Below are 15,148 nucleotides of genomic sequence, written 5' to 3'. Positions count from 1 at the left end.
AGATCGAAAACGCCAAAGTGTTTCCACTCTAAGCAACTTTTACTTTTTTCAACCTACAAAAACGTCAAAATTTCGAATTTTCATAGCCCGAAAACTAAAATTTTCCCACCCGAATTTGGTACCAAAAATGACCTCTACCGGACCAAAACCGGTGTTTTCGCTCTCCCACGGGACCCCCAAAACGAGTTTTCGCGCGCCCCTCCCCCCTAAAATTTTCCCGGCACCGTTTGTTGGACCGTCGAATCGCGCTGCACCCCATTATCTTTTTGCACTTTTTTAGTTAAAGGACGATATTTGCGCTAAAAATATGTAAAATAGCTACTTTCGCCCTACTTTCGTTGAAATATTTTTACTTTTTTTAAAGCCTGAAACGGTGAATCTAGGTAAAGGGCGGAGGCCAGGGTCGGTTTTACTTTTTTTTAAAGCCTGTCACACTGAATTCCGGTAAGTGTCCTACGACCGTTTCGTTTTTACTTTTTTTTAGTCGCCAGTCACACCTCATTCAGGCGTGTATACGACTTTAATTTTTACTTTTTTTAAGTCGCAGGTCACCTCGGAATTCACTGTGTTTCAGACCTAACAGTTTTTACTTTTTTTTTTCAGATCGAAAACGCCAAAGTGTTTCCACTCTAAGCAACTTTTACTTTTTTCAACCTACAAAAACGTCAAAATTTCGAATTTTCATAGCCCGAAAACTAAAATTTTCCCACCCGAATTTGGTACCAAAAATGACCTCTACCGGACCAAAACCGGTGTTTTCGCTCTCCCACGGGACCCCCAAAACGAGTTTTCGCGCGCCCCTCCCCCCTAAAATTTTCCCGGCACCGTTTGTTGGACCGTCGAATCGCGCTGCACCCCATTATCTTTTTGCACTTTTTTAGTTAAAGGACGATATTTGCGCTAAAAATATGTAAAATAGCTACTTTCGCCCTACTTTCGTTGAAATATTTTTACTTTTTTTAAAGCCTGAAACGGTGAATCTAGGTAAAGGGCGGAGGCCAGGGTCGGTTTTACTTTTTTTTAAAGCCTGTCACACTGAATTCCGGTAAGTGTCCTACGACCGTTTCGTTTTTACTTTTTTTTAGTCGCCAGTCACACCTCATTCAGGCGTGTATACGACTTTAATTTTTACTTTTTTTAAGTCGCAGGTCACCTCGGAATTCACTGTGTTTCAGACCTAACAGTTTTTACTTTTTTTTTTCAGATCGAAAACGCCAAAGTGTTTCCACTCTAAGCAACTTTTACTTTTTTCAACCTACAAAAACGTCAAAATTTCGAATTTTCATAGCCCGAAAACTAAAATTTTCCCACCCGAATTTGGTACCAAAAATGACCTCTACCGGACCAAAACCGGTGTTTTCGCTCTCCCACGGGACCCCCAAAACGAGTTTTCGCGCGCCCCTCCCCCCTAAAATTTTCCCGGCACCGTTTGTTGGACCGTCGAATCGCGCTGCACCCCATTATCTTTTTGCACTTTTTTAGTTAAAGGACGATATTTGCGCTAAAAATATGTAAAATAGCTACTTTCGCCCTACTTTCGTTGAAATATTTTTACTTTTTTTAAAGCCTGAAACGGTGAATCTAGGTAAAGGGCGGAGGCCAGGGTCGGTTTTACTTTTTTTTAAAGCCTGTCACACTGAATTCCGGTAAGTGTCCTACGACCGTTTCGTTTTTACTTTTTTTTAGTCGCCAGTCACACCTCATTCAGGCGTGTATACGACTTTAATTTTTACTTTTTTTAAGTTGCAGGTCACCTCGGAATTCACTGTGTTTCAGACCTAACAGTTTTTACTTTTTTTTTTCAGATCGAAAACGCCAAAGTGTTTCCACTCTAAGCAACTTTTACTTTTTTCAACCTACAAAAACGTCAAAATTTCGAATTTTCATAGCCCGAAAACTAAAATTTTCCCACCCGAATTTGGTACCAAAAATGACCTCTACCGGACCAAAACCGGTGTTTTCGCTCTCCCACGGGACCCCCAAAACGAGTTTTCGCGCGCCCCTCCCCCCTAAAATTTTCCCGGCACCGTTTGTTGGACCGTCGAATCGCGCTGCACCCCATTATCTTTTTGCACTTTTTTAGTTAAAGGACGATATTTGCGCTAAAAATATGTAAAATAGCTACTTTCGCCCTACTTTCGTTGAAATATTTTTACTTTTTTTAAAGCCTGAAACGGTGAATCTAGGTAAAGGGCGGAGGCCAGGGTCGGTTTTACTTTTTTTTAAAGCCTGTCACACTGAATTCCGGTAAGTGTCCTACGACCGTTTCGTTTTTACTTTTTTTTAGTCGCCAGTCACACCTCATTCAGGCGTGTATACGACTTTAATTTTTACTTTTTTTAAGTTGCAGGTCACCTCGGAATTCACTGTGTTTCAGACCTAACAGTTTTTACTTTTTTTTTTCAGATCGAAAACGCCAAAGTGTTTCCACTCTAAGCAACTTTTACTTTTTTCAACCTACAAAAACGTCAAAATTTCGAATTTTCATAGCCCGAAAACTAAAATTTTCCCACCCGAATTTGGTACCAAAAATGACCTCTACCGGACCAAAACCGGTGTTTTCGCTCTCCCACGGGACCCCCAAAACGAGTTTTCGCGCGCCCCTCCCCCCTAAAATTTTCCCGGCACCGTTTGTTGGACCGTCGAATCGCGCTGCACCCCATTATCTTTTTGCACTTTTTTAGTTAAAGGACGATATTTGCGCTAAAAATATGTAAAATAGCTACTTTCGCCCTACTTTCGTTGAAATATTTTTACTTTTTTTAAAGCCTGAAACGGTGAATCTAGGTAAAGGGCGGAGGCCAGGGTCGGTTTTACTTTTTTTTAAAGCCTGTCACACTGAATTCCGGTAAGTGTCCTACGACCGTTTCGTTTTTACTTTTTTTTAGTCGCCAGTCACACCTCATTCAGGCGTGTATACGACTTTAATTTTTACTTTTTTTAAGTCGCAGGTCACCTCGGAATTCACTGTGTTTCAGACCTAACAGTTTTTACTTTTTTTTTTCAGATCGAAAACGCCAAAGTGTTTCCACTCTAAGCAACTTTTACTTTTTTCAACCTACAAAAACGTCAAAATTTCGAATTTTCATAGCCCGAAAACTAAAATTTTCCCACCCGAATTTGGTACCAAAAATGACCTCTACCGGACCAAAACCGGTGTTTTCGCTCTCCCACGGGACCCCCAAAACGAGTTTTCGCGCGCCCCTCCCCCCTAAAATTTTCCCGGCACCGTTTGTTGGACCGTCGAATCGCGCTGCACCCCATTATCTTTTTGCACTTTTTTAGTTAAAGGACGATATTTGCGCTAAAAATATGTAAAATAGCTACTTTCGCCCTACTTTCGTTGAAATATTTTTACTTTTTTTAAAGCCTGAAACGGTGAATCTAGGTAAAGGGCGGAGGCCAGGGTCGGTTTTACTTTTTTTTAAAGCCTGTCACACTGAATTCCGGTAAGTGTCCTACGACCGTTTCGTTTTTACTTTTTTTTAGTCGCCAGTCACACCTCATTCAGGCGTGTATACGACTTTAATTTTTACTTTTTTTAAGTCGCAGGTCACCTCGGAATTCACTGTGTTTCAGACCTAACAGTTTTTACTTTTTTTTTTCAGATCGAAAACGCCAAAGTGTTTCCACTCTAAGCAACTTTTACTTTTTTCAACCTACAAAAACGTCAAAATTTCGAATTTTCATAGCCCGAAAACTAAAATTTTCCCACCCGAATTTGGTACCAAAAATGACCTCTACCGGACCAAAACCGGTGTTTTCGCTCTCCCACGGGACCCCCAAAACGAGTTTTCGCGCGCCCCTCCCCCCTAAAATTTTCCCGGCACCGTTTGTTGGACCGTCGAATCGCGCTGCACCCCATTATCTTTTTGCACTTTTTTAGTTAAAGGACGATATTTGCGCTAAAAATATGTAAAATAGCTACTTTCGCCCTACTTTCGTTGAAATATTTTTACTTTTTTTAAAGCCTGAAACGGTGAATCTAGGTAAAGGGCGGAGGCCAGGGTCGGTTTTACTTTTTTTTAAAGCCTGTCACACTGAATTCCGGTAAGTGTCCTACGACCGTTTCGTTTTTACTTTTTTTTAGTCGCCAGTCACACCTCATTCAGGCGTGTATACGACTTTAATTTTTACTTTTTTTAAGTCGCAGGTCACCTCGGAATTCACTGTGTTTCAGACCTAACAGTTTTTACTTTTTTTTTTCAGATCGAAAACGCCAAAGTGTTTCCACTCTAAGCAACTTTTACTTTTTTCAACCTACAAAAACGTCAAAATTTCGAATTTTCATAGCCCGAAAACTAAAATTTTCCCACCCGAATTTGGTACCAAAAATGACCTCTACCGGACCAAAACCGGTGTTTTCGCTCTCCCACGGGACCCCCAAAACGAGTTTTCGCGCGCCCCTCCCCCCTAAAATTTTCCCGGCACCGTTTGTTGGACCGTCGAATCGCGCTGCACCCCATTATCTTTTTGCACTTTTTTAGTTAAAGGACGATATTTGCGCTAAAAATATGTAAAATAGCTACTTTCGCCCTACTTTCGTTGAAATATTTTTACTTTTTTTAAAGCCTGAAACGGTGAATCTAGGTAAAGGGCGGAGGCCAGGGTCGGTTTTACTTTTTTTTAAAGCCTGTCACACTGAATTCCGGTAAGTGTCCTACGACCGTTTCGTTTTTACTTTTTTTTAGTCGCCAGTCACACCTCATTCAGGCGTGTATACGACTTTAATTTTTACTTTTTTTAAGTCGCAGGTCACCTCGGAATTCACTGTGTTTCAGACCTAACAGTTTTTACTTTTTTTTTTCAGATCGAAAACGCCAAAGTGTTTCCACTCTAAGCAACTTTTACTTTTTTCAACCTACAAAAACGTCAAAATTTCGAATTTTCATAGCCCGAAAACTAAAATTTTCCCACCCGAATTTGGTACCAAAAATGACCTCTACCGGACCAAAACCGGTGTTTTCGCTCTCCCACGGGACCCCCAAAACGAGTTTTCGCGCGCCCCTCCCCCCTAAAATTTTCCCGGCACCGTTTGTTGGACCGTCGAATCGCGCTGCACCCCATTATCTTTTTGCACTTTTTTAGTTAAAGGACGATATTTGCGCTAAAAATATGTAAAATAGCTACTTTCGCCCTACTTTCGTTGAAATATTTTTACTTTTTTTAAAGCCTGAAACGGTGAATCTAGGTAAAGGGCGGAGGCCAGGGTCGGTTTTACTTTTTTTTAAAGCCTGTCACACTGAATTCCGGTAAGTGTCCTACGACCGTTTCGTTTTTACTTTTTTTTAGTCGCCAGTCACACCTCATTCAGGCGTGTATACGACTTTAATTTTTACTTTTTTTAAGTCGCAGGTCACCTCGGAATTCACTGTGTTTCAGACCTAACAGTTTTTACTTTTTTTTTTCAGATCGAAAACGCCAAAGTGTTTCCACTCTAAGCAACTTTTACTTTTTTCAACCTACAAAAACGTCAAAATTTCGAATTTTCATAGCCCGAAAACTAAAATTTTCCCACCCGAATTTGGTACCAAAAATGACCTCTACCGGACCAAAACCGGTGTTTTCGCTCTCCCACGGGACCCCCAAAACGAGTTTTCGCGCGCCCCTCCCCCCTAAAATTTTCCCGGCACCGTTTGTTGGACCGTCGAATCGCGCTGCACCCCATTATCTTTTTGCACTTTTTTAGTTAAAGGACGATATTTGCGCTAAAAATATGTAAAATAGCTACTTTCGCCCTACTTTCGTTGAAATATTTTTACTTTTTTTAAAGCCTGAAACGGTGAATCTAGGTAAAGGGCGGAGGCCAGGGTCGGTTTTACTTTTTTTTAAAGCCTGTCACACTGAATTCCGGTAAGTGTCCTACGACCGTTTCGTTTTTACTTTTTTTTAGTCGCCAGTCACACCTCATTCAGGCGTGTATACGACTTTAATTTTTACTTTTTTTAAGTCGCAGGTCACCTCGGAATTCACTGTGTTTCAGACCTAACAGTTTTTACTTTTTTTTTTCAGATCGAAAACGCCAAAGTGTTTCCACTCTAAGCAACTTTTACTTTTTTCAACCTACAAAAACGTCAAAATTTCGAATTTTCATAGCCCGAAAACTAAAATTTTCCCACCCGAATTTGGTACCAAAAATGACCTCTACCGGACCAAAACCGGTGTTTTCGCTCTCCCACGGGACCCCCAAAACGAGTTTTCGCGCGCCCCTCCCCCCTAAAATTTTCCCGGCACCGTTTGTTGGACCGTCGAATCGCGCTGCACCCCATTATCTTTTTGCACTTTTTTAGTTAAAGGACGATATTTGCGCTAAAAATATGTAAAATAGCTACTTTCGCCCTACTTTCGTTGAAATATTTTTACTTTTTTTAAAGCCTGAAACGGTGAATCTAGGTAAAGGGCGGAGGCCAGGGTCGGTTTTACTTTTTTTTAAAGCCTGTCACACTGAATTCCGGTAAGTGTCCTACGACCGTTTCGTTTTTACTTTTTTTTAGTCGCCAGTCACACCTCATTCAGGCGTGTATACGACTTTAATTTTTACTTTTTTTAAGTTGCAGGTCACCTCGGAATTCACTGTGTTTCAGACCTAACAGTTTTTACTTTTTTTTTTCAGATCGAAAACGCCAAAGTGTTTCCACTCTAAGCAACTTTTACTTTTTTCAACCTACAAAAACGTCAAAATTTCGAATTTTCATAGCCCGAAAACTAAAATTTTCCCACCCGAATTTGGTACCAAAAATGACCTCTACCGGACCAAAACCGGTGTTTTCGCTCTCCCACGGGACCCCCAAAACGAGTTTTCGCGCGCCCCTCCCCCCTAAAATTTTCCCGGCACCGTTTGTTGGACCGTCGAATCGCGCTGCACCCCATTATCTTTTTGCACTTTTTTAGTTAAAGGACGATATTTGCGCTAAAAATATGTAAAATAGCTACTTTCGCCCTACTTTCGTTGAAATATTTTTACTTTTTTTAAAGCCTGAAACGGTGAATCTAGGTAAAGGGCGGAGGCCAGGGTCGGTTTTACTTTTTTTTAAAGCCTGTCACACTGAATTCCGGTAAGTGTCCTACGACCGTTTCGTTTTTACTTTTTTTTAGTCGCCAGTCACACCTCATTCAGGCGTGTATACGACTTTAATTTTTACTTTTTTTAAGTCGCAGGTCACCTCGGAATTCACTGTGTTTCAGACCTAACAGTTTTTACTTTTTTTTTTCAGATCGAAAACGCCAAAGTGTTTCCACTCTAAGCAACTTTTACTTTTTTCAACCTACAAAAACGTCAAAATTTCGAATTTTCATAGCCCGAAAACTAAAATTTTCCCACCCGAATTTGGTACCAAAAATGACCTCTACCGGACCAAAACCGGTGTTTTCGCTCTCCCACGGGACCCCCAAAACGAGTTTTCGCGCGCCCCTCCCCCCTAAAATTTTCCCGGCACCGTTTGTTGGACCGTCGAATCGCGCTGCACCCCATTATCTTTTTGCACTTTTTTAGTTAAAGGACGATATTTGCGCTAAAAATATGTAAAATAGCTACTTTCGCCCTACTTTCGTTGAAATATTTTTACTTTTTTTAAAGCCTGAAACGGTGAATCTAGGTAAAGGGCGGAGGCCAGGGTCGGTTTTACTTTTTTTTAAAGCCTGTCACACTGAATTCCGGTAAGTGTCCTACGACCGTTTCGTTTTTACTTTTTTTTAGTCGCCAGTCACACCTCATTCAGGCGTGTATACGACTTTAATTTTTACTTTTTTTAAGTCGCAGGTCACCTCGGAATTCACTGTGTTTCAGACCTAACAGTTTTTACTTTTTTTTTTCAGATCGAAAACGCCAAAGTGTTTCCACTCTAAGCAACTTTTACTTTTTTCAACCTACAAAAACGTCAAAATTTCGAATTTTCATAGCCCGAAAACTAAAATTTTCCCACCCGAATTTGGTACCAAAAATGACCTCTACCGGACCAAAACCGGTGTTTTCGCTCTCCCACGGGACCCCCAAAACGAGTTTTCGCGCGCCCCTCCCCCCTAAAATTTTCCCGGCACCGTTTGTTGGACCGTCGAATCGCGCTGCACCCCATTATCTTTTTGCACTTTTTTAGTTAAAGGACGATATTTGCGCTAAAAATATGTAAAATAGCTACTTTCGCCCTACTTTCGTTGAAATATTTTTACTTTTTTTAAAGCCTGAAACGGTGAATCTAGGTAAAGGGCGGAGGCCAGGGTCGGTTTTACTTTTTTTTAAAGCCTGTCACACTGAATTCCGGTAAGTGTCCTACGACCGTTTCGTTTTTACTTTTTTTTAGTCGCCAGTCACACCTCATTCAGGCGTGTATACGACTTTAATTTTTACTTTTTTTAAGTCGCAGGTCACCTCGGAATTCACTGTGTTTCAGACCTAACAGTTTTTACTTTTTTTTTTCAGATCGAAAACGCCAAAGTGTTTCCACTCTAAGCAACTTTTACTTTTTTCAACCTACAAAAACGTCAAAATTTCGAATTTTCATAGCCCGAAAACTAAAATTTTCCCACCCGAATTTGGTACCAAAAATGACCTCTACCGGACCAAAACCGGTGTTTTCGCTCTCCCACGGGACCCCCAAAACGAGTTTTCGCGCGCCCCTCCCCCCTAAAATTTTCCCGGCACCGTTTGTTGGACCGTCGAATCGCGCTGCACCCCATTATCTTTTTGCACTTTTTTAGTTAAAGGACGATATTTGCGCTAAAAATATGTAAAATAGCTACTTTCGCCCTACTTTCGTTGAAATATTTTTACTTTTTTTAAAGCCTGAAACGGTGAATCTAGGTAAAGGGCGGAGGCCAGGGTCGGTTTTACTTTTTTTTAAAGCCTGTCACACTGAATTCCGGTAAGTGTCCTACGACCGTTTCGTTTTTACTTTTTTTTAGTCGCCAGTCACACCTCATTCAGGCGTGTATACGACTTTAATTTTTACTTTTTTTAAGTCGCAGGTCACCTCGGAATTCACTGTGTTTCAGACCTAACAGTTTTTACTTTTTTTTTTCAGATCGAAAACGCCAAAGTGTTTCCACTCTAAGCAACTTTTACTTTTTTCAACCTACAAAAACGTCAAAATTTCGAATTTTCATAGCCCGAAAACTAAAATTTTCCCACCCGAATTTGGTACCAAAAATGACCTCTACCGGACCAAAACCGGTGTTTTCGCTCTCCCACGGGACCCCCAAAACGAGTTTTCGCGCGCCCCTCCCCCCTAAAATTTTCCCGGCACCGTTTGTTGGACCGTCGAATCGCGCTGCACCCCATTATCTTTTTGCACTTTTTTAGTTAAAGGACGATATTTGCGCTAAAAATATGTAAAATAGCTACTTTCGCCCTACTTTCGTTGAAATATTTTTACTTTTTTTAAAGCCTGAAACGGTGAATCTAGGTAAAGGGCGGAGGCCAGGGTCGGTTTTACTTTTTTTTAAAGCCTGTCACACTGAATTCCGGTAAGTGTCCTACGACCGTTTCGTTTTTACTTTTTTTTAGTCGCCAGTCACACCTCATTCAGGCGTGTATACGACTTTAATTTTTACTTTTTTTAAGTCGCAGGTCACCTCGGAATTCACTGTGTTTCAGACCTAACAGTTTTTACTTTTTTTTTTCAGATCGAAAACGCCAAAGTGTTTCCACTCTAAGCAACTTTTACTTTTTTCAACCTACAAAAACGTCAAAATTTCGAATTTTCATAGCCCGAAAACTAAAATTTTCCCACCCGAATTTGGTACCAAAAATGACCTCTACCGGACCAAAACCGGTGTTTTCGCTCTCCCACGGGACCCCCAAAACGAGTTTTCGCGCGCCCCTCCCCCCTAAAATTTTCCCGGCACCGTTTGTTGGACCGTCGAATCGCGCTGCACCCCATTATCTTTTTGCACTTTTTTAGTTAAAGGACGATATTTGCGCTAAAAATATGTAAAATAGCTACTTTCGCCCTACTTTCGTTGAAATATTTTTACTTTTTTTAAAGCCTGAAACGGTGAATCTAGGTAAAGGGCGGAGGCCAGGGTCGGTTTTACTTTTTTTTAAAGCCTGTCACACTGAATTCCGGTAAGTGTCCTACGACCGTTTCGTTTTTACTTTTTTTTAGTCGCCAGTCACACCTCATTCAGGCGTGTATACGACTTTAATTTTTACTTTTTTTAAGTCGCAGGTCACCTCGGAATTCACTGTGTTTCAGACCTAACAGTTTTTACTTTTTTTTTTCAGATCGAAAACGCCAAAGTGTTTCCACTCTAAGCAACTTTTACTTTTTTCAACCTACAAAAACGTCAAAATTTCGAATTTTCATAGCCCGAAAACTAAAATTTTCCCACCCGAATTTGGTACCAAAAATGACCTCTACCGGACCAAAACCGGTGTTTTCGCTCTCCCACGGGACCCCCAAAACGAGTTTTCGCGCGCCCCTCCCCCCTAAAATTTTCCCGGCACCGTTTGTTGGACCGTCGAATCGCGCTGCACCCCATTATCTTTTTGCACTTTTTTAGTTAAAGGACGATATTTGCGCTAAAAATATGTAAAATAGCTACTTTCGCCCTACTTTCGTTGAAATATTTTTACTTTTTTTAAAGCCTGAAACGGTGAATCTAGGTAAAGGGCGGAGGCCAGGGTCGGTTTTACTTTTTTTTAAAGCCTGTCACACTGAATTCCGGTAAGTGTCCTACGACCGTTTCGTTTTTACTTTTTTTTAGTCGCCAGTCACACCTCATTCAGGCGTGTATACGACTTTAATTTTTACTTTTTTTAAGTCGCAGGTCACCTCGGAATTCACTGTGTTTCAGACCTAACAGTTTTTACTTTTTTTTTTCAGATCGAAAACGCCAAAGTGTTTCCACTCTAAGCAACTTTTACTTTTTTCAACCTACAAAAACGTCAAAATTTCGAATTTTCATAGCCCGAAAACTAAAATTTTCCCACCCGAATTTGGTACCAAAAATGACCTCTACCGGACCAAAACCGGTGTTTTCGCTCTCCCACGGGACCCCCAAAACGAGTTTTCGCGCGCCCCTCCCCCCTAAAATTTTCCCGGCACCGTTTGTTGGACCGTCGAATCGCGCTGCACCCCATTATCTTTTTGCACTTTTTTAGTTAAAGGACGATATTTGCGCTAAAAATATGTAAAATAGCTACTTTCGCCCTACTTTCGTTGAAATATTTTTACTTTTTTTAAAGCCTGAAACGGTGAATCTAGGTAAAGGGCGGAGGCCAGGGTCGGTTTTACTTTTTTTTAAAGCCTGTCACACTGAATTCCGGTAAGTGTCCTACGACCGTTTCGTTTTTACTTTTTTTTAGTCGCCAGTCACACCTCATTCAGGCGTGTATACGACTTTAATTTTTACTTTTTTTAAGTCGCAGGTCACCTCGGAATTCACTGTGTTTCAGACCTAACAGTTTTTACTTTTTTTTTTCAGATCGAAAACGCCAAAGTGTTTCCACTCTAAGCAACTTTTACTTTTTTCAACCTACAAAAACGTCAAAATTTCGAATTTTCATAGCCCGAAAACTAAAATTTTCCCACCCGAATTTGGTACCAAAAATGACCTCTACCGGACCAAAACCGGTGTTTTCGCTCTCCCACGGGACCCCCAAAACGAGTTTTCGCGCGCCCCTCCCCCCTAAAATTTTCCCGGCACCGTTTGTTGGACCGTCGAATCGCGCTGCACCCCATTATCTTTTTGCACTTTTTTAGTTAAAGGACGATATTTGCGCTAAAAATATGTAAAATAGCTACTTTCGCCCTACTTTCGTTGAAATATTTTTACTTTTTTTAAAGCCTGAAACGGTGAATCTAGGTAAAGGGCGGAGGCCAGGGTCGGTTTTACTTTTTTTTAAAGCCTGTCACACTGAATTCCGGTAAGTGTCCTACGACCGTTTCGTTTTTACTTTTTTTTAGTCGCCAGTCACACCTCATTCAGGCGTGTATACGACTTTAATTTTTACTTTTTTTAAGTCGCAGGTCACCTCGGAATTCACTGTGTTTCAGACCTAACAGTTTTTACTTTTTTTTTTCAGATCGAAAACGCCAAAGTGTTTCCACTCTAAGCAACTTTTACTTTTTTCAACCTACAAAAACGTCAAAATTTCGAATTTTCATAGCCCGAAAACTAAAATTTTCCCACCCGAATTTGGTACCAAAAATGACCTCTACCGGACCAAAACCGGTGTTTTCGCTCTCCCACGGGACCCCCAAAACGAGTTTTCGCGCGCCCCTCCCCCCTAAAATTTTCCCGGCACCGTTTGTTGGACCGTCGAATCGCGCTGCACCCCATTATCTTTTTGCACTTTTTTAGTTAAAGGACGATATTTGCGCTAAAAATATGTAAAATAGCTACTTTCGCCCTACTTTCGTTGAAATATTTTTACTTTTTTTAAAGCCTGAAACGGTGAATCTAGGTAAAGGGCGGAGGCCAGGGTCGGTTTTACTTTTTTTTAAAGCCTGTCACACTGAATTCCGGTAAGTGTCCTACGACCGTTTCGTTTTTACTTTTTTTTAGTCGCCAGTCACACCTCATTCAGGCGTGTATACGACTTTAATTTTTACTTTTTTTAAGTCGCAGGTCACCTCGGAATTCACTGTGTTTCAGACCTAACAGTTTTTACTTTTTTTTTTCAGATCGAAAACGCCAAAGTGTTTCCACTCTAAGCAACTTTTACTTTTTTCAACCTACAAAAACGTCAAAATTTCGAATTTTCATAGCCCGAAAACTAAAATTTTCCCACCCGAATTTGGTACCAAAAATGACCTCTACCGGACCAAAACCGGTGTTTTCGCTCTCCCACGGGACCCCCAAAACGAGTTTTCGCGCGCCCCTCCCCCCTAAAATTTTCCCGGCACCGTTTGTTGGACCGTCGAATCGCGCTGCACCCCATTATCTTTTTGCACTTTTTTAGTTAAAGGACGATATTTGCGCTAAAAATATGTAAAATAGCTACTTTCGCCCTACTTTCGTTGAAATATTTTTACTTTTTTTAAAGCCTGAAACGGTGAATCTAGGTAAAGGGCGGAGGCCAGGGTCGGTTTTACTTTTTTTTAAAGCCTGTCACACTGAATTCCGGTAAGTGTCCTACGACCGTTTCGTTTTTACTTTTTTTTAGTCGCCAGTCACACCTCATTCAGGCGTGTATACGACTTTAATTTTTACTTTTTTTAAGTTGCAGGTCACCTCGGAATTCACTGTGTTTCAGACCTAACAGTTTTTACTTTTTTTTTTCAGATCGAAAACGCCAAAGTGTTTCCACTCTAAGCAACTTTTACTTTTTTCAACCTACAAAAACGTCAAAATTTCGAATTTTCATAGCCCGAAAACTAAAATTTTCCCACCCGAATTTGGTACCAAAAATGACCTCTACCGGACCAAAACCGGTGTTTTCGCTCTCCCACGGGACCCCCAAAACGAGTTTTCGCGCGCCCCTCCCCCCTAAAATTTTCCCGGCACCGTTTGTTGGACCGTCGAATCGCGCTGCACCCCATTATCTTTTTGCACTTTTTTAGTTAAAGGACGATATTTGCGCTAAAAATATGTAAAATAGCTACTTTCGCCCTACTTTCGTTGAAATATTTTTACTTTTTTTAAAGCCTGAAACGGTGAATCTAGGTAAAGGGCGGAGGCCAGGGTCGGTTTTACTTTTTTTTAAAGCCTGTCACACTGAATTCCGGTAAGTGTCCTACGACCGTTTCGTTTTTACTTTTTTTTAGTCGCCAGTCACACCTCATTCAGGCGTGTATACGACTTTAATTTTTACTTTTTTTAAGTCGCAGGTCACCTCGGAATTCACTGTGTTTCAGACCTAACAGTTTTTACTTTTTTTTTTCAGATCGAAAACGCCAAAGTGTTTCCACTCTAAGCAACTTTTACTTTTTTCAACCTACAAAAACGTCAAAATTTCGAATTTTCATAGCCCGAAAACTAAAATTTTCCCACCCGAATTTGGTACCAAAAATGACCTCTACCGGACCAAAACCGGTGTTTTCGCTCTCCCACGGGACCCCCAAAACGAGTTTTCGCGCGCCCCTCCCCCCTAAAATTTTCCCGGCACCGTTTGTTGGACCGTCGAATCGCGCTGCACCCCATTATCTTTTTGCACTTTTTTAGTTAAAGGACGATATTTGCGCTAAAAATATGTAAAATAGCTACTTTCGCCCTACTTTCGTTGAAATATTTTTACTTTTTTTAAAGCCTGAAACGGTGAATCTAGGTAAAGGGCGGAGGCCAGGGTCGGTTTTACTTTTTTTTAAAGCCTGTCACACTGAATTCCGGTAAGTGTCCTACGACCGTTTCGTTTTTACTTTTTTTTAGTCGCCAGTCACACCTCATTCAGGCGTGTATACGACTTTAATTTTTACTTTTTTTAAGTCGCAGGTCACCTCGGAATTCACTGTGTTTCAGACCTAACAGTTTTTACTTTTTTTTTTCAGATCGAAAACGCCAAAGTGTTTCCACTCTAAGCAACTTTTACTTTTTTCAACCTACAAAAACGTCAAAATTTCGAATTTTCATAGCCCGAAAACTAAAATTTTCCCACCCGAATTTGGTACCAAAAATGACCTCTACCGGACCAAAACCGGTGTTTTCGCTCTCCCACGGGACCCCCAAAACGAGTTTTCGCGCGCCCCTCCCCCCTAAAATTTTCCCGGCACCGTTTGTTGGACCGTCGAATCGCGCTGCACCCCATTATCTTTTTGCACTTTTTTAGTTAAAGGACGATATTTGCGCTAAAAATATGTAAAATAGCTACTTTCGCCCTACTTTCGTTGAAATATTTTTACTTTTTTTAAAGCCTGAAACGGTGAATCTAGGTAAAGGGCGGAGGCCAGGGTCGGTTTTACTTTTTTTTAAAGCCTGTCACACTGAATTCCGGTAAGTGTCCTACGACCGTTTCGTTTTTACTTTTTTTTAGTCGCCAGTCACACCTCATTCAGGCGTGTATACGACTTTAATTTTTACTTTTTTTAAGTCGCAGGTCACCTCGGAATTCACTGTGTTTCAGACCTAACAGTTTTTACTTTTTTTTTTCAGATCGAAAACGCCAAAGTGTTTCCACTCTAAGCAACTTTTACTTTTTTCAACCTACAAAAACGTCAAAATTTCGAATTTTCATAGCCCGAAAACTAAAATTTTCCCACCCGAATTTGGTACC

The sequence above is a fragment of the Thalia democratica genome, chromosome 5 (assembly GCF_965202585.1).
Source record: "Thalia democratica chromosome 5, ktThaDemo2.hap1.1, whole genome shotgun sequence".
Lineage (NCBI taxonomy): Eukaryota > Metazoa > Chordata > Thaliacea > Salpida > Salpidae > Thalia > Thalia democratica.
This window is presented reverse-complemented; position numbering follows the sequence as displayed.